Genomic DNA, 20,516 nt, shown 5'->3' on the forward strand with positions numbered 1-20,516 from the left:
TTCCATCTCTTCCTTTTCCTGCTATCGAATTCCAGTCCCCCATGACTATTAAATTTTCGTCTCCCTTCACTATCTGAATAATACCTTTTATTTCATCATACATTTCATCAATTTCTTCGTCATCTGCGTAGCCATTTGGCATAGAAACTTGTACTTCTGTGGTAGGCGTGGGCTTCATATCTATCTTGGCCACAATAATGCGTTCACTGTGCTGTATGTAGTAGCTTACCCGTATTCCTATTTTTTTAAATTCATTATTAAACCTACTCCTGCATTACCCCTATTTGATTTTGTATTTATAACCCTGTATTCACGTGACCAGAAATCTTATCCCTCCTGCCACCGAGATTCACTAATTCCCAGTATACCTAACTTAAGCCACCGATAGAACGCCAGCTTTCTTTCTCCTGATAATCACCTCCTCCTGAGTAGTCCATGCCCGGACATCCGAATGTGGGACTATTTTACCTCCGGAATATTTTAGCCAAGAGGACGCCATCATCATTTAACCATACAGTAAAGCTGCATGCCCTCGGGAAAAATTATGGCAGTAGTTTCCCCTTGCTTTCAGCCGTTCGCGGTACCAGCATAGCAAGGCCGTTTTGATTACTGTTACAAGGCCAGATCAGTCAATCATCCATACTGTTGTCCCTGCAACTACTGAAAAGGCTCTTCAATGTATTTCAATGAAATAGATTGCAATATGGCTGTAACTTGAAGTGAAAAAAAGTACTGTGGGAAGAATCAGATTGATTAGTAAATAGAATTTATTTGTATCTTGTCAGGCATTAGTAATGTTTCATAAAGAAATGGACTGAAACCTTCAGACACTGCAACAGTGGTGATTTTTTTGTGAAGCATACATGAAGTAATGTAGTTGTGTGGAATTGTGCAAATATAAGTTGGAGGTTTAAGCGACATTATCAAGTCTGTTGCAATGTTCTGATTGCACTCTTCTGCAGAATAAATACATTTTCGTTTAATCTATACTGCCTCAAAATATTATGACATATAACGGTGAAAGTATGATAGCAATCCCTTATGCAAGCAATGTAATGAAAGAGATTTCTAAGTGCAAAGCGGATAGAACAGGCAGGTTTGGTTAAATTTACAATGACGTTATCCTCCCTTAAGGTGCAGCTTGCTGTAGGGTCAACAGCTCTTGTTTTTTGTATTAAAATCTTATGAGCAGCTGTCTTATTATCTGGATCGCTGTAATCCTTGGTCTTAATTTTCTACAAATATGTGTGACTTCTATATATGTCAATAAATTCATCAATTAACTCCCTAAAGCACGTTTTGAATTCACAAAGTAGAGAAGTATTAGACTGACTAACCAGCTAACTCAAACTTGTGTTTGAATTGGACTTAATTCGAGAAAGTAAGTTATGTCGTTTGCATTTGTGCCAGTTTTCAATGGTTGTGCTGCCACAGTCTTATTGTTGGATTCTCAAAGATATTCCAACCCATATGTTTGTGACAGTGTTATGTGTTGTTGGGAAAACCAAACAAATTTGTATGAAACATAAATGAATTTAAATCCCATAAAACGTTGGAAAGCGGTAAGTAATTTAATGAAAAAGTCTTATTGTGCTATAAATTACGATTTATTTGTGAAGTTAGAGAAATTGGTTCTGTGCGTGTATTTCGAAAACATCTGATCTTACAACAAAATTGTTATACTTGTTTTTGGTAGGTTCTTGTGTTTCTTTATTCTGCAGCTGTTTTAAACACACTTATAGAGATCATGTGTCTGTATGTGTGTGCCTGTCAAAGTGAGCGTGAAGTGCCGTTAACGCCTTCGACGAAGACCATTCGGACCACGGAAAACAGTGAAATATTTTTTATTGTGGCGTAAGATAATGTAAGTTATTGTCAGCATTTTCCCATATTTTTCCCTGCGGAAGTGAATGAAAACTTTAAACTGTCCCATTCCACAGTTTAACAAGAGATTGCGGTTATGCTCCACAGAAAATGCAAATAACTAGAAATGTTTCCTTTCTATCTGCAATAGTTTATAACATATATAGAAAATGACCTTATCTGTCTGTGTTAGTGCTGTGTTTTAATGCAGGCTCGTAGTTTGGGATCCCCATACGTCTCAAATAGACGTGGCAGTATTATTTTTCGTATGTATTTCTGTTCATATTTTGTACAGAATTTTAAAATGTGGCTATCTGTTTGACTCGTCCCAAGTATTCTATTGGAGTATTTAACAAGAAATATTCGAAATCAGTCGGAGATAAATTTTGACAGTTATGTTCTCTGTAAAAGGCGACAATAAACCAATCACCTAGGCTACCAAAGTTGGGAAGTGCTGGGTGCCCTACTGGTTTTCATCCTCGCAAAGAAATGTTTTTAAACATACTCCATGACCGAAAACTTTCGTCACTGAGTTGAAATTTAGTGTTCTTGTCTTTAGTCTGAAGACTGCTATGTTGCAGCTCTCCATGCTACTGTATCCAGTGGAAACCTGTTCTCCAAATAACTGTTGGCACACATACATTTGTACCTACGTACTGAACATGTCTCTTGTTCTACCAGTGCGGACACCCCCCCCCCCCCCCCCCCCCCCCGCCGCCACACACACACACACACACACACACACACACACACACACCTGTGTCCCTACTAAATTGATGTTTTCTTGATATTTCAGAATGCGTAAATGTGTCCCTCAGAATGTGGGGATGTGTCCTGTCATCCAGTCCCTTCTTTTACTGAAGTTATGACACAAATTTCTTTTCATGCCAGTTCTATTCAGTATCTCCTCAGTATTGTTGTTTTGTAGCGTCATACTTCTTAAGGTTGTAGTATTTTGTTGTGTTGACTGCTTATTGTCCACATTTCAATTCCATCCAAGGCTGCACTCCAGATAAATACCTTCAGAAAAGACTTTCAAACACTTAAATTTATATTTGATGTTAATAAATCTCTCTTCTTCAGAAATCTTTTTGCTGCCGTAGAAAGTCTATGTTTTATGTCCTTCCTATTTTGCCCATCTTCAGTTACTTTATTGCCCAAATAGCAAAATTCATCTATGGGTTTTTTCTCATTCCCTATTATAATTCCTGATTTACTTTGGCTATATTCCAGTACCATTGTTCAGCATTTATTAATGTTCATTTCATAGCTTACTTACAAGACACTGTCAGGTCTGTTCAACTTCACTTCCCAGTCTTTTGATGTTATCTGACAGAGTTACAGTGTCACTAGCAAACCTAAAAAGGCTTTATTTCTTCTCCCTGAACTTTAATGCTTCTTCAGATTTTTCTCTGCCTCTATTTACTGCTTACTCAATGTAAAGATTGAACAATGTCAGTAATAGGCTACAATCCTATCTCACTCCCTTCTCAGCCAGTGCTACCCTTTCATGCTGGACTGGTGTCTGGTTTGTGTACAAGTTGTATAAGCCTTTCACTGATTGTATATTACCGCTGCTAACCTCAGAGAGCTGCATCAAACCAGTCTCAGGACTGAAGACCACAACAAAAACACCCTCAGAATTTCAAAGAGTGTATTCCAGTCAGCACTGTCAGAAGCTTCCTCTAGGTGTACAAAACCTGCAGATGTAGGTTGTCCTTCTTTAACCTATGTTCTAAGATAAGTTGTGGGATCAGAATTGCGTCGCGTATTCCAACATTTCTCAGGACCCCAAATTGACCTTCAGTGAGGTTGACAGACATTGTTCATAGTACACAGAAATAGGCACAGCAAATGCATTAATAAACTGAGCTCTTGTCATTCTGTAACAAAATCTAATGGTGGTGGTCTGAAAAGTTCCCATCCTCACTCATAGATCATGTTACTAAGTGCATATAAATATTGTAAGTCAAGAATGAATGAACACAGTGATGTCATCAGATCAGACCACATATCATATCTGCAAAAATGTCCAACCATTCACTTATACCCCACAAATGCATGTAATTTCCTGTACTGAGGACCTTGATTTTCCCAGCAACATACAATACTGTTACAAACTTCCATATTGGAATTCCTTAAATTCAACAATAAAGCTAAATTGGCGAACGCATAACAATAGAACTTGCCTTCTAAACTAAGACAAATGGGATCTTCAGGTGATTATCCAATGAAAGAGTGCTTATAGTGTTTCAAAAACCAGTATTAAGTGAGAATTCTATGATAATACTGCAGCACTCTACATATTGTTCCCATAGGGAATGTGGAAACAAGATTCAACTAACTGAAGCACACAAAGAGGCATTTATTCTCCTGTGCACCATACACAAGTGGAAAGGGAAGACACCCTAATATGTAGCACAAGTGGAAGCACCCTCTGGCAGTCACTTCAGTGGTTACCATAGTAGCTGTCTCCAAGTCATTCATTATTCATCTGTGTTTAATTATTGTCTTTCCAAAATGGTTGCTGTGAAGACCTTTGTTTGTACAGGTATTTTACACAATATTTTGATCAATTGGGAAAAATCATAAACACCAGTAACACAGAAAACTTAAAGCAACTGAAAAGTTTAGATTGGTATTGACAAAGCAGTGAAGATAGTAGTGCAGATTCTACGTCAGCTGCACTGCACCCTGAGCCATCTTACATACTGCATGTAAGGGCATACTTCCGAATGGCAATTGAATCTTTAGGTGAAAGACAGGTTATTGTTTAATTTTTTACTTACAATGGGGCCATTGTGGACAAAAAAAAAGCTCAAGATATTGCCTTGTTATATTCCATAAGACCCATTATGCAATTAACCTTCAGCAATTTAGGAGCCTCAAAAGTGAGAGTGAATGAAGTAGTAGTCAAATGATGTGACCAAACTCTGATTGACTACTGCTTGCAGCTTGGGAACTATTTAGACCTTCATAAAAGATGATTACGTGGACACCCACGTTTTCATTCTTCTTTTTCTCCCAGACACTGGTAACCTCTTGTCAACAATCAGGATTGTGGGCTAGACTATGACAGTCTCTTCCCCTCCCCTCCCTCCCCCCTCCCCCCCCCCCCCCCCCCCCCCCAAAAAAAACCGCAATGAAGAACAACTTACTGCAGAATTATCAAAGAAGCTGTTGATATTTTGACATTTACATAAGTGATGATAAAATTGAGACCCTATACAGGGGCCTATATATAAAGGAAATAAACTTGAACACAATATTATAGAGAAGGAAGAGGAAGTAGATGGAGATGAGGTAGATGATGTGATACTGCAAGAAGAAGACCTAAGCCGAAACAAGGCCCCTTGACTACACTACCTTCTATCAGAACTGCTGATATCTTTGGGACAGCCAACCATGACAGAACTATTCCACCTGGTTTGAAAGATCTATGAGGCAGGGGAAATACCCTCAGACTTAAACAATTTGTAATAATTCCAGTTCCAAAGAATGCAAATTCTGACAGCTGTGAATATTACTGAACTATCTGTTTAATAAGTCATGGTTGCGAAATACCGACACAAATTATTTTCAGAAGAATGGAAAAAAGCAAACTGACTGTGGCTTTACAATCAAACAATGGAAAATCCAGGATGGACTGTAATAATACCAGAGAAGGAAAGTTGCTACTCACCATATAGTGGAGATGCTGAGTCACGATAGGCACAACAAAAAGATTCACACAATTAAAGCTTTCGGCCATTAAGGCCTTTGTCAGCAGTAGACACACACACACACACACACACACACACACACACACACACACACACACAACTTGCACACACATCTGCAGTCTCAGAGAACTGAAACCACACTGCGAACAGCAGCACCAGTGCATGATGGGAGTGGCGACTGGGTGGGGGTAAGGAGGAGGCTGTGGGGGAGAGGGGGAGGGATAATATGTTGGGAGTGGCGGACAGTGAAGTGTTGCAGTTTAGACAGAGGGCAGGAGAGAAGGTGCGGGAGGGGGTAAGTAGTGGAAAGGAGAGAAATAAAAGAAATTAAAAGACTGGGTGTGGCGGTGAAATGACGGCTGTGTAGTGCTGGAATGGGAACAGGGAGGAGGCTGGATGGGTGAGGACAGTGACTAACGAAGGTTGAGGCCAGGAGGGTTACGGGAACTAGGATGTATTGCAGGGAAAGTTACCACCTGCGCAATTCAGAAAAGCTGGTGTTGGTGGGAAGGATCGATATGGCACAGGCTGTGAAGCAGTCATTGAGATGAGGGATATGTTTGGCAGTGTGTTCAGCAACAGGGTGGTCCACTTGTTTTTTTGACCACAGTTTGTCGGTGGCCATTCATGCGGACAGACAGCTTGTTGGTTGTCATGCCTACATAGAATGCAGCACAGTGGTTGCAGCTTAGCTTGTAAATCACATTACTGGTTTCACAGGTAGCCCTGCCTCTGATGGGATAGGTGATGTTAGTGACCGGGCTGGAGTAGGTGGTGGTAGAAGGATGTAGGGGACAGGTCTTGATTCTAGGTCTATTACAGGAGTATGAGACATGTGGTAAGGGATTGGGAGCAGGGGTTGTGTAAGGATGGACGAGTATATTGTGTAGGTTTGGTGGACAGCGGAATAGCACAGTAGGAGGGGTGGGAACGATAGTGGGCAGAACATTTCTCATTTCAGGGCACGACAAGAGGTAATCGAAACACTGGCGGAGAATGTAATTCAGTTGCTCCAGTCCTGGATGGTACTGAGTTACGAGGGGAATGCTCCTTTGTGACCGGACTGTGGGACTTTGAGAGTTGGTGGGAGACTGGGAAGATAAGGCGCAGAAGATTTGTTTTTGTAGAAGGATGGGAGGATAATTACGGTGAGTGAAGGCTTCAGTGAGATCCTCGGTATATTTTGAGAGGGACTGCTCGTCGCTGCAGATGTGATGGCCACAATTGGCTAGGCTGTACGGAAGGGACTTCTTGGTATGGAATGGGTGGCAGCTGTCGAAGTGGAGGTGTTGCTGGTGGTTAGTAGGTTTGATATGGACAGAGGTACTGATGTAGCCATCTCTGAGGTGAAGGTCAACATCTAGGAAGATGGCTTGTTGGGTTGAGTAGGACCAGGTGAAGCAAATGGGGGGAAGTTGTTGAGGGTCTGGAGGAATGTGAATAAGGTGTCCTCGCCTTCAATCCAGATAGCACAGATGTCATCAATGAATCTGAACCAGGTGAGGGGTTTAGGATTCTGGGTTTTTAGGAAGGATTCCTCTAGGTGGCTCATGAATAGGTTAGCATAGGATGGTGCCATACGGGTGCCCATAGCTGTACCATGGATTTGTTTGTAGGTAATGCCTTCAAAGGAGAAGTAATTGTGGGTAAGGATATAGTTGGTCATGGAGACTAGGAAGGAGGTTGTTGGTTTGGAATCCATAGGGCGTCTGGAAAAGTAGTGTTTGATAGCTGTAAGGCATTAGGAATGTTAGTGTACAGGGAGGTGGCATCAATAGTAACGAGCAGGGCACCGTGTGGTAAAGGGACAGGAACTGTGGAGAGTCGGTTGAGGAAATGGTTGGTATCTTTGATATAGGATAGGTTCCGGGTAATATGTTGAAGGTGTTGGTCTGCGAGAGCAGAGATTCTTCCAGTGGGGGCACAGTAACCGGCCACCATGGGATGTCCTGGATGGTTGGGTTTATGGACTTTAGGAAGCCTGTAGAAGGTGGGAGTGCGGGGAGTGGTAGGGGTAAGTAGAGAGATGGACTCTGGGGAGATGTTCTGGGATGGGCCTAAGGATTTGAGTAGTGACTGGAGATCCTTTTGGATTACTGGAATGCGATCACTGTGGCATGGTTTGTAGGTGGAAGTATCTGACAGCTGATGGAGTCCTTCCGCCACGTAATTCTTGCGGTCCAAAACAACGGTGGTGGAGCTTTTGTCAGCAGTTAGGTTTATATGGTCGGGATCTGTTTTTACATGGTGCACTACGGTTCTTTCTGCAGATGTAAGACTAGTTTGCATGTTGAGGGATTTGGGGAATGATGTTGATGCAAGGTTCGAGGTTAAGAAATTCTGGAAAGTTAACAGGGGGTGGTTTGGAGGCAGTGGGGTGGATTCCGGTTGGATGGAGGAGTGAATGGAGATAGGCAAGGTTCAATATTGGTCTTTGGTTGAGTGTGATTGGTCGGGTTGGTGGCGAAAAAGTGTTTCCACTGTAGGGTCCGGGAGAAGAAGAGAAGGTCTTTAACTAGTCCGGCATGGTTGAATTTGGGAGTGGGACAAAAGGTGTGGCCTTTTGAAAGGTCTGATATTTCTGTAAGGCTAAGGCTTCTGGAGGGTCTGTTTAGGCTGTGGGTTCTGTGTGGTGGTGGGAGGAAGTTTTGGAGGGTGGAGTAAGTGTAGTAGGTCAGCGAGACAGGGTTTGTCAGCTACGAGGGGGCGTGGGGGAGGTTTGGAGGTTGTAGAAGTGGTGGACAGCGGTACTCCGAGGCGAGAGTAGGAAGTGAGTAGGATGGAGAGCTTTTTGAGGTGGCGTTGTACATGTTGCTCAAGTTCCTGCAGGGCAAGAGTTTCAATGTGAGTTATGGGTTTCAGGAATTTGGTATTACATAGCAGGAGAATTTTGCGGATGGAGAGAAGGTACTGCAAGGAGAATTGGGCTTGGTTGATATGGTTTTCCATTACTATGTTGGTGAGGTCTAAGGATTAGCAGAATCTGAGCAGGTGGAGGTCATTGTGGAAGGAGGGGTGGCAACCAGAGATGGGTAAGGCCGTTAGGGGGGATTTCATGAGCCAAGCAACAATGCAGAACAGAATGTGGGACTGGGATCTGGCTAGGGATAAGGAAACTTTTCTGTATTGACGCAGGTAGAAGGAGCAAGGATCCATGGTGGTGCAAAAAATCCGAAAAATTACGTAAGAAAGTAGAATTACGTCCGAAAAATTACACAAAAATACACCCAAATACATGTGAAAAGTACGAAAAGGATGAAATGGGTACACAAGGGGGGGGGGGGGGGGACGAGATGAAATCTGAGGAAGAAGTCGATAGTGGAAGGCGAAAACTCACTAAAATTGGCGAGAAGTGAAGGGTCAAGTCGAGAATAACTAATCAATAATAAATATATGTGTATTACTGTGGGTAGCAGATTTGAGGGCGGATGAGGGTAAGGGGGACGGCAGATGTGACTGGATGAGGTGGATTTAGTGGGTGCGAACAGGCATAGAACGGAGAAAGTATGGGGGTGGGGAGAGGTTTGTAGTTAGCGATATAAGATCGTGTGACACTGGAAAAGTGCAGGAGATAATTTCCAGAATGAGATTTTCACTCTGCAGTGGAGTGTGCGCTGATATGAAACTTCCTGGCAGATTAAAACTGTGTGCCGTACCGAGACTCGAACTCGGGACCTTTGCCTTTCGCGGGCAAGTGCTCTACCAACTGAGCTACCCAAGCACGTCTCACGCCCCGTCTTCACAGCTTTACTTCTGCCAGTACCTTGTCTCCTACCTTCCAAACTTTACAGAAGCTCTCCTGCGAACCCTGCAGAACTAGCACTCCTGAAAGAAAGGATATTGCGGAGACATGGCTTTGCCACAGCCTGGGGGATGTTTCCAGAATGAGATTTTCACTCTGCAGCGGAGTGTGCGCTGATATGAAACTTCCTGGCAGATTAAAACTGTGTGCCAGACCGAGACTTGAACTCGGGACCTTTGCCTTTCGCGGGCAAGTGCTCTACCAACTGAGCTACCCAAGCCGTAAGATCAGGTAGAGTAATGTGAATTATCTCATCATTTTCAAATATTCATATCTTTGTTCACAGTCAGATATCAATGTTGAAATTTTTACAGTATGTTGCTATCATATAGGCATACAAACTGTGCAAAAATCATATTTTTATATTCAGTCCCACCTGTGATAACTAACTCCAAACTTTACAAAAAATGAAAATTTTCAAATTTCAAAAATTCGTAAAAAATTGAGGAAACATTTGTAAGTGTTCTTGCTCTATATGAGGCTAGTAGTGTATGATATCTAACTATAGGAAAAAAAATGGACACTCATAAATTACTCCTTGTTTGTTATTTTTGGGCCTAAAAAGCGGATTTTTGAAAATTTGGATACCAAACCTTGGAGGTAATTTTGACTGGTTGTTTTTGAATTAAGGGTATTTTGTGTAATAGATAATGTTGTAGAGGATACTTTTCTGAAAACAATCATGTTAGTTGCAATGTTGTAACTTAACCCAGTGCTGAGACATTCATATGAGACCAGCAGTCAGTTGTATACACATATGATATAATAAAACAAAGATGAGGTGACTTACCGAGCGAAAGCGCTGGCAGGTCGATAGACACACAAACAAACACAAACATACACACAAAATTCTAGCTTTCACAACCAATGGTTGCCTCATCAGTAAAGAGGGAAGGAGAGGGAAAGATGAAAGGATGTGGGTTTTAAGGGAGAGGGTAAGGAGTCATTCCAATCCCGGGAGCGGAAAGACTTACCTTAGGGGGAAAAAAGGACCCCCTAAGGTAAGTCTTTCCGCTCCCGGGATTGGAATGACTCCTTACCCTCTCCCTTAAAACCCACATCCTTTCATCTTTCCCTATCCTTCCCTCTTTACTGATGAGGCAACCGTTGGTTGTGAAAGCTAGAATTTTGTGTGTATGTTTGTGTTTGTTTGTGTGTCTATCGACCTGCCAGCGCTTTCGTTCGGTAAGTCACCTCATCTTTGTCTTTGTATATAATTTTTCCCACGTGGAATGTTTCCCTCTCTCTCTCTCTCTCTCTCTCTCTCTCTCTCTCTCTCTATATATATATATATATATATATATATATATATATATATATGGAAGGAAACATTCCACATCGACCTGCCAGCGCTTTTGTTCGGTAAGTCACCTCATCTTTGTTTTTATATATATATATATATATATATATATATATATATATATATATATATATATATAATGGGATTTGGATTAAATACAGCTACAGTTTACTGATTTTAGGTGTTAGTGGAAAAAGAATTGAGTTCAACTAATCTCATTCTGTGCACAGAAGCATTAACATACATGTAGATGTACTCTGCAAACCGTTGTGAGGTGCATGGCAGAAGGTATGTCCCATTGTACCAGTTATTTGGCTTACTTCCTATTACATTCATGTATGGAGCATGGGGAGAATGATTTAATGTGTTTGTGTGGGCAGGAATTATTCTAAAATTATCCTTATGATCCATATATAAGCGATAGATATTCTGTATACGTTCCTTATCCTCTGTTAGTTCTATCTCGTTTGAGTCACACGAACTTGAGCAGTATTCTAGGATGGGTCACGTGAGTGATTGCAAGCAATCTCCTTTGTAGACTGATTGCAGTTCTCCAGTATTCTACCAATAAAATGAAGTTTACCACCTGCTTTACCCATGACTGAAACTATGTGATCATTCCATTTCATATCCCTACAAAGTGCTGGCTGATTCCGACAATGACTCATTGATATTATAGTCAATGGATACTACGGTTTTTTGTTTTGTACAGTGCAAAATTTTACATTTCTAACGTTTAGAGCAAGTTGCTAATCTCTGCACCACGTTGAAACCTTACCTAGATCTGACTGAATATTTATGCAGCTTCTTTCAGATGGTAATTTATTATAGATAACTGAATCCTCTGCAAAAAATGCTTAATTTTACTGTTAATGTTGTATGCAAGGTCATTATTATACAACTTGAACAGCAAGGGTCCCAACACACTTCCCTGGCACACACTTGAAGTTACTTATACATCTGATGTTGATTCTTCATCCAGGATAACATGCTGTGTTATCTCTACCAAAACGTTTTCAATCCAGTCACAAATTTTGCTAGATACCCCATATGGTCGTACTTTTGACAATAAGCGTAGGTGTGGTACTGAGTCAAATGCTTTTTGAAAATTAAGAAATACTGCATCTGCAGGTTGATCCAAAGCTTTCAGCATGTCATGTGGGAAAAATGCAAGTTGGGTTTCACATGATCGATGTTTTCGAAATCCATGCTGGTTGACTTTGAGGATTCATTCAGAATTTCTGTGTCTACAGCCCTGTGCTTTGTCTTACACCTAGTTTGCAGTAATCTCTGTGTCTTTAGAAGTTTTTTTTTTTTACGGCGACTGTATACAGTGAAGGTTCCCTTCCGTTGTGAACTGCTCTACTGGGTACATATCTATCCAGTGCATGGTCAGCTGTTCTTTTAAACTTGAGCCAGAGTTCCTCTACATGCTCCTGCCCCATGCTGATAGTATCAAGTTCCTCACTGGGGTATGACACTACCAGATTTTTTATCTACGTTACTGAACATATATATCTTTCTGCTTGTTTTAGTCGCCCTTTGCACTGTGGTAATCATTGTTGCCATAACTGCATCATGGTCACTGATACCAGTTTCGATGTGCACATCATCAAATAGGTCAAGTCTATTTGTTGCTATTAGATCCAGCATATTTCCATCATGAGTGGGGTTCCTAACTATATGTTCTACGAGGGTGTTTGAAAAGTTGTCAGAATTACCGTGAGAGGTCAGTGCTAGTGCAACGAGTTGTTCGAGTGATATTCATTGGACTGTTGCCTGTAAATGCATGCCATGTTAGTGCTCTTGGAAGAGAGTTGTGGCAGTGACGTGGCACTGTTGTTGTTCCCAAGTAGTTATTTGCGAAGATGGAAAAAAATTGAGATTCGAGCAGTGATTAAGTACTTCATAAAGAAACATATGAAAGCAAAGGATATTCATGTCAATTTCCAGAATACACTGGGGGACTCTGCTCCTTCATATTCAACTGTTACCAAATGGAAAAATGAATTTAAATTTGGTTGAGAGAGCTTAGATAATTATTTGTGCAGTAGTCGGCCAGGATGTGTCACTACTCCAGAAATCATTGCAAAAGTGCACAAATTGGTCATGGAGGATAGCTGATTGAAAGTGTGTGAAATTCCTCAAGCTTGCCAGATGTCATCTGAAAGAGTATATCACATTTTAACTGAAGAATCAGAAATGAAAAAATTATCTGCAAGATGGGTGCCGCGACTCTTGACGCTGCATCAAAAACACGTGAGAAAGGACATTCGGAACAATGTTCGGCCCGTTTTAGGAGAAGCGAACAAGATTTTTTGTGCCAGTTTGTGACCACAGATGGAACTTGGGTGCACTGCTATACCCCAAAGACAAAACAACGGACAAAGCAGTGGAGACATGATGTTTCTCCGCCACCAAAGAAAGCAAAGACAATTCCTTTGGCAGGAAAGGTCTTGGCATCAGTGTTTTGGTATATGTAGGGGATTCTGTTAGTAGATTATCTCCCACTGGGCAAACAATTACTGGAGAATACTGTGCTAACCTCCTGGACAAATGACAACAAAAGATACATGAAAAAAGGCCTGGTTTAGCTAGGAGGAAAGTTACCTTCCATAAAGACAATACCTGTCCGCACAAGTGTCATTGCAAAGGCAAAATTACATGAACTAAGGTATTAATTGTTGCCACACCTGCCTTATTCTGCTCCGCCAGACTTCCGTCTCTTTCCAAAACTGAAAATTTTTCTTGGTGGACGAAGATTCACTCAAATGAAGAATTAAGAGCCGGAGTTGACAACTGTTTTGCAGGCATGGAGGAAACTCACTTTCGAGATAGGATCAAGGCACTAGAACATCGTTGGACCAAGTGCATTATTCTACATTGAAAAATAAGAAAAAGTTTCAGTGATGTAAGTACTTTTTTTCTATTCCGTTCCAAGAACTTTTCAAACCACCCTTGTAGGTAGTTGTCAGAGAAGGCAATTAATAAAGTTTTGCAGGATGTTTTACCACGGTCACTACTAAGAAAACTGTAATTTTCCCAAGAAAATTGTTGGATGATTACTGTATGATTAGGGAATTTACGTGCAAGTGAACTGAGGTTTTCTCTAAAGTTTTCAGTGACCTCAGGAGATGAGTCTGGTGGGTGATAGAAAGACCCCAATTATCATTTTATGCCCACCCCCTGATACTGAGTCTTGTTCAAACAATCTCACATGCTGCTTCAATTTCTATTTCAGTGGACTTGAGTTTCTCGTCTGTTGCGACAAATACACTGCATTCATTTTCCATTTGCCTGTCCTTTTGATATATACTTAAAATTTTCCCAAAAATCTCACTGCTATCAATTTCAGGTTTCAACCAGCTTTCTGTGCCTGGTATTATGTGAACTTGCCTGCTTCTCATGAGCGCTTCAAACTCTGGCACTTTTTTGTGAATGCCTCAGGCAGTTTACCATTAGGATGGAACACTCTCTCCTGTGTGAGGCATTTGTTTCGATATCACACTGATACTTGTGGGTTTCCTACAGCTATCATTATATGAATTGGATGGAGAGTTGCCTAACCTAAAAACCCTTTCATGCAACCCACACACAGTCAGCTACCTGAGTAGCACCCTCTGATGTGTTGTGCTCACCTGACCTTTTAAGGGGGACACTACAATTCTCAACCCTATCGCGCAAGTCCAGGAAGTCACAGCCTAACTTGTCACAGAACCTTTGAAGTCTCAGGTTCAGTCCTTTCAATCGACTCAGAACCAAAGAGCCAAAACCAGTTCTGGGGACAATGCTGCAAATTGTGAGCTTCGTTGAAACTCCATGCCAAGGCTGGTATTTCAGCCTCCTCTACCAGTCACTGGAATGACTCAAGAATGACCATGGAGCCGTCATTTGTTCCAACACGTGCCACAATCTACCGTGGGTTGTGCCCTGTTCCCTCAATGACTGCTGGAGTAGCCTCAAGTTTAATGAGGCCCTCAGGCATACACACTGAGTGCATCTGGTGTCCTTTCCTTTCCCTTGCTGCCATTTCCCTTAGGGATACCATTATTCACAGTACGTTTGAAGTGCAGACGATTAATAGACCTCCACCCTTTAGTGTTTGCCCACTCCTGATACCGGACAAACACGTTTCCTCAAAACAAGTGAAGTGAGTCTCACTGGCTCAGGCTCGGTTTCAGTGAAAGACAGCACCTTACAGTTGTTGATTAGGGGGAAATCAGTTTAACACTCTGAGTCTTCCCTGGTTCCCGTCCACCCTGTACGGGATGCCTAGATCTACCATTGACACACTACTCGCAGTCAAATGGACGATAGTTACAGATTCTGTATTTTCTGTAAAGAAGACTGAACCCACAGGAGACAATAGTATCTGAGACACCTCTGGTACATGTATGACAGGTACGTGGCTCTCGGGAGCTCTTCCAGCACACTGATTCGTAGCAGCTGCCAATCATTTGATAGTAGATAGGGTGATGCCCAGATGCTTACAAATGTCAGCCAACTCCTCCCATGTTCGAGAAAACATTCACAGTGGGGCTGCATTTTGACTGGTGCAATATATTACAAGGCAGTGAATAAATAGCTTTAAATAAAACCTGCTGATTATCTTTTATTCTGTTGAGCTAAAAACTTTGCTAATTCCATTTATGAATTGAAACAAATACACGAAACTAGATTTCTGTGAAGACAGCACAAAAAACTGTGGTAAAAATTACTGGTTTCCCAAAATGTTTTGATGTTAATTATAGTTCTTAGCAAACTCAAAAACAGAGTTAATTTATAATATGTAAAAAATAACCATTGTGCAAAAAAAAAATAAAAAAAAATCATCAAAGCAGAAGTAATTCCATGCTGAGAAAATACCAAATAAAATTTTCATGTGGTTCTGATCATTGCACTATGACAGAACTGAAAACAGTTGGAACTTGTTCAATATCTGTATATTTTAATTCTTTCCGGTTGCTGCACAAAGGCGGAAGACCACTGAAATTATTTAGCCACAAGAGAGCAGCACTTAAGTAATGGCTGTGGCAGTAATTGTTATGCAAGACTCACCTCTGGCTACAAAACAAGCTATGTTTTGCAGCCATGGATCAGATATTTAACTGTGGCTGGTTTTTTGGATCCAGCAGTGTTTTAGTCAGTTAATCAAGGGTCAAGAATGCCTGCCACTAGCAATAATTTTCACATTAATACAGTTAGTTACAACTAGATTTTGGCAGGGCTTAGAGCAACTGTACGCAAACATGCTTCAGTAATATACTTTTACTGTACATGAATGAGTCCACATTACTGTTGGCATTATACTGTTTGTTATAAATATTAAACAAGTGGGTAGAAGTCAAATATCATTTTATATTGATGTTGCAGTTCTGCTGCAGTTAATAAAAGTTATAGCTATATAACAAGAGACACGTTGTAACATCCTGCACCTTTCTAATCTGTATAGTCCTCGTGCCACCATTATGTACATTTATCACACTGTCATCATTAAAATAACAGTCACACCCTGAGGAAATGCTTTTTGCTGAACCCGTTTTATGAGGAGCTAGGAACAATATTCTTTTTGCAGAATGTTATTCAGATCTAGATGATAAAGTTGTCTTTTTCCTCTCTTCCCTTCTGTTTTCCTTCTACTTTTTATCTTTTTGTTTCTGTTTGAGAGAATTCTCCAGCAGTGATGATAGGATTTCCAATTTCTGTGCCCTTCGTGTCCTTCTGTCAATTGATGATGATTTCGGCCAAAGGCAGATGCCAGAAATGGGTGTGCGCACTTGTGGCACTTAATTCTAGTAATCCCGGGAAAGTTCATGGTTGGATTTCCTATGCTTGCTGGTGTCTCCAGTCTTGTTTTGTATTCAGTGATCTGAGCTGCAGTTTTGTGTCTCACTGTTTGCAGGAAGGAGCACACCACTCCAACAAATAAACATTAAAGCTGAATGGGCATATTCCCATTACTTTAGATGCTTTTGCTAACTCCTCTGCTATTGGTGTCTGGCAGTAGGCCCTTCTGATTGAAGCACCACAGTGGTGAGTATTCTTGCCCTAGTTTACTTCAAGAAAGGCAGACAACTGCTAATGTGTACATGAGAGAGCAATATCATGTAGACTTCATAGCTTTTTTTTAATAAATCTAAGTGCTTTTGCTGTTTGGATAATAGGCCTAAACTGTGTGTGTGTGTGTGTGTGTGTGTGTGTGTGTGTGTTACTTTCAATCCTAACAAAAATGCTTAGTTAGCTAAATGCCAATAAAGAATAGAGAAGCAACAGTACTTTATGTCACTACGAACTGCAACAATGACTAGCCAATGGCAGGATTCAACACCTAAAACATTGTATTCGTATATGATTTGTCGTCCTGACCAGACTTACTTAACTAAATTTCTATTTAGAGAAAGTTTAGTCAGAGTGGGAATTAGAACATGGATCAATATATTTTACAACTATATCGAAAATAGGGCAAGTTTCAGGATGACTTCGTCTGTGGATCATATGGTGATTTGATGATGATAATGGTAATTCCTGTATGGGAACAAACAGCGAAGATGGATGATTAGTAATATCTAGATACATTTAAATGATGAGTCATGTTAGCTTTTTCTCTTCTTCTTTTTCTTCTTCTTCTTCTAGGAGTAAGTGACACAATCAGATAGTAAATCCTTAATAATATCCTCCTGTACCAGAAATGATATATTTCCTTCTTATCCCATCCAGTAAGTCTCCCCTGACCTGGGTTTGGGGTTCTGGGTGACTTTTCTGAACTGTAGCCCTTTCGCTAAACCTCTCCAGTCCTTTTCCTCCACCCCTCTTCCTTTTCAGTTCATCTGCCAGAAGAAGGAGCCACTGGCTCCCAAAGCTTGTAAAAGTTAAATCCTTGTGTGTGTGTGTGTGTGTGTGTGTGTGTGTGTGTGTGTGTGTGTGTGTGTGTGTGTGCGTGCGTGCCACCACTTGGTGAATAGATTACTTATCTATCCATTTATATTATATTAGAAATGATAGAGTGCTGTACAGACAGTGGGGCACACTTGCAGTTTCCCCTGAAACATAAAGGTTGAAGTCCAAAGCTGGATTAGATGGCAATCAACAATGCACATTTTGCGAACATAACTACATCATCGTATCACAGGTACAGAAGCTAAGAAAGTTTGTTTTTTATATCCTTGTCACTACAGACAGAACCATAACTCAGTATAGTGATTACTAGCCTTTTCCTTGTGGCTTGGCCCGGGTATGTGTTTGACACATATATTGAACATGCTTCCTGCTCCCACACTCTGTGTCTACCTCATCCTCACACCTGTATCGGTCTCCTCCCCCTCTCTCTCTCTGCCCGTTCATCTCTTCCTCCACTTCTCTTTGTCCATTTTCTCCACCCTGTCTCTTTGACCATGACTTCTTCCCCCTCTCTCTGACCATATCTTCCTCCTCTCTCCCTCTAACCTTATCCTCCTCCTCCTCTTCTCTCTTTCCATCTTCTCCTCTCTCTTTGTCTTTCCTCCTCCCCCTCGCTCTGTCCATCCCTTCCTCTGTCCATCTTAAACTGTCCTCAGCTATCCTCATCAGCACCTGTAGCCCTTGCCATATAGTTAAAATATATATATATATAAAGTCGATGCTACTGCCCACAACATGCCTGTCATGCTGGCAGGCCACACATCAGAGATTTGAAAACAATTTATTTGCCCTTGATGTGCAGGCTGCCATGCAAAGCTTGTGCATAAATCAGGCCGATACTACTCAAACATACGGAGAACCATTTCTTGTCGCTGACATGTAGGCAACCCTGTAAAGCAGGTTGATTTGGCATGCCGATACTATTCTCACACAACGTGCCTGTCATGCAGGGCACCCTGTACACCAGGGGCTGGAAGAAACATATTTTTGCTGGTATCCTCACTCTTATTGGAGCTAGGAGATAATAAACCCTACAGTGTTGATACTTGTAAGGCCTGCTGTTTCTGTGTCAAATTTGGTTTAAATCTATCCAGCGATTTGTAAGGAGATCACAGACAAATGCATACACTCTGCTTTTTATATATTGGGAAGACTTTTAGAAAATATTTTTTTCGTGTGTGATCCTACATGAGGGAAGAGGAGAATTGCTTTGGAAATATGGTTCTGCTGGAGAATTCTGGATGGTCTCGGGTAACTAATTAAAAGGTACTGAACCAAATTATGAAGAAAAGAAATTTATGGCCCAAGTTGACTAAATAACAAGATAGGTTGATTGGATACACACCAAGACATATTGGAATAGGAATGTATGTGGTAAGAACTAAGAACAGTGGGGGGGATTAAGCCTGATACAATGAACAAGTAGAAGTGGATAAAGCTTGCAGTAGTTACACACAGATGAAGAGACTTACACTGGTTAACTATTTTGGAGAGCTGTATCAAACAAGTCTTTAGACTGAAAACCAAAACATTGTCATATAGGTGGAGAGGGAGCAACACACTATTCAAGTTAGGACACCATAGCCCCTTTACTCATGATATGGAGGGAGTGACAAGAAAAAATGATGAGAACAAATGGTATTAGTTTTGAATACACACTTTTGAGGTTATTAGGCTAATTGGATGTAACCCTTATGACATTTAACTCCTGGGGTGACGAGCACCAAACTACTATAAATTACTCTTGTAGCAACTGCTATTTCTTTAGTCTGGACTACTTTAGTAAATTACTTCTTTAGTAAATACTCTTTTAGTAACTGTTGGAGAGCTCAGTTTCTATTTACTGCTTTAGTTGTAACTAAAGCAGTAACGCCTTTTTACTGAAGAAGTAAGCCATTTCTGCACACTGCTGGCATGTGCATTACATTCTCTCTTGTAGAATATTGATTGTTGGCAGACATTATTGCATTACCTTTTGTGTGATTTATGTTCATTGCCTTAATTTTCGAAGCTAGAAAGGATTTTTAAATTGAATTATCAACAGGGGAAAATCTGATTGCTATTGTACTAATTAATGATAAGATCTGTGTATTATGAAAACGAAACCTGCTGTTAATGGATGAATCTATTATTAACCCCACCATTGTTGGTTGGCGTATTAATTTAAGCGCCCGTTTGTGATACGAGTTAGCAGCAACATGGAGGTAGCCAAGAAACGTTCAAAAAACATACCAGAAAATGAAAAATAGCAGACTGCTGAAATAATGAAAAAGTACATAACTACTGTTGAATCTAAAAAGCACAATGTCATATGCTAAAAAGAAAAAAGGATGCTTCGGAAAAAATACACGTTGATTACAATCCAGAAGCTCTTACACAAAGATCACAAGAGCAGCTTAAAGTAGTTTGGAAGGACATGAAAGCGAAAGCAAAGAAAATCAAAGCTAAATGTAATCTAGAACAGTTTCAAACTGGCAGTGGAGTAGGTGAGACAAAGATCGACGATATAAGCCAAATGGTTGTTGATATGATCCCACAAGTTTTCGAGGTGATAGCTGGAGTTAACAACAATGACACATCTGAAGATAATGTGATACTTTCAAGCAACTTCGATGATGATAACTACTCTGAAGGCAGCAATGAAACTGCTGGAGGTGGAACTTTATCCCACAGTCATGAACCACAGCCTGCACTCTCTTATGGGAGCTTATCAGAAGATGTGCCCAGCAAAAGGAGGAAAGAATGTGCGGTTGTAGTGAAGAACCAAGAGTTGTTGAAAGAAAGCCAACTAGCTTCATTTCTTAAAAATGCTTTTAATGCGAGAGGAATACAATGCAAAAATGTTATTAATAGAAAGACAAAGATAAATCATGGAAGAAGAGCATATCCTTAAAATTTTAAAATTGAAGTTATGAATAAGTTCAAGAACATA

General features: G+C 40.7%; 1 protein-coding gene across 1 annotated transcript in view; it reads left to right on the top strand.

The window, feature by feature from the left end:
* The first annotated feature begins 1,465 nt into the window (after window positions 1-1,465).
* Window positions 1,466-20,516, top strand: part of LOC124545625 — a 409,511-nt gene continuing 390,460 nt past the window's right edge. Inside the window, exons 1-3 of the mRNA XM_047124572.1 lie at window positions 1,466-1,562; window positions 1,722-1,864; window positions 16,590-16,720. The gene's annotated coding sequence lies outside the window, so the exon portion shown is untranslated. The remainder of the gene's footprint in view (window positions 1,563-1,721; window positions 1,865-16,589; window positions 16,721-20,516) is intronic.

This window comes from Schistocerca americana, chromosome 8 (assembly GCF_021461395.2).
Source record: "Schistocerca americana isolate TAMUIC-IGC-003095 chromosome 8, iqSchAmer2.1, whole genome shotgun sequence".
Classification (NCBI taxonomy): domain Eukaryota; kingdom Metazoa; phylum Arthropoda; class Insecta; order Orthoptera; family Acrididae; genus Schistocerca; species Schistocerca americana.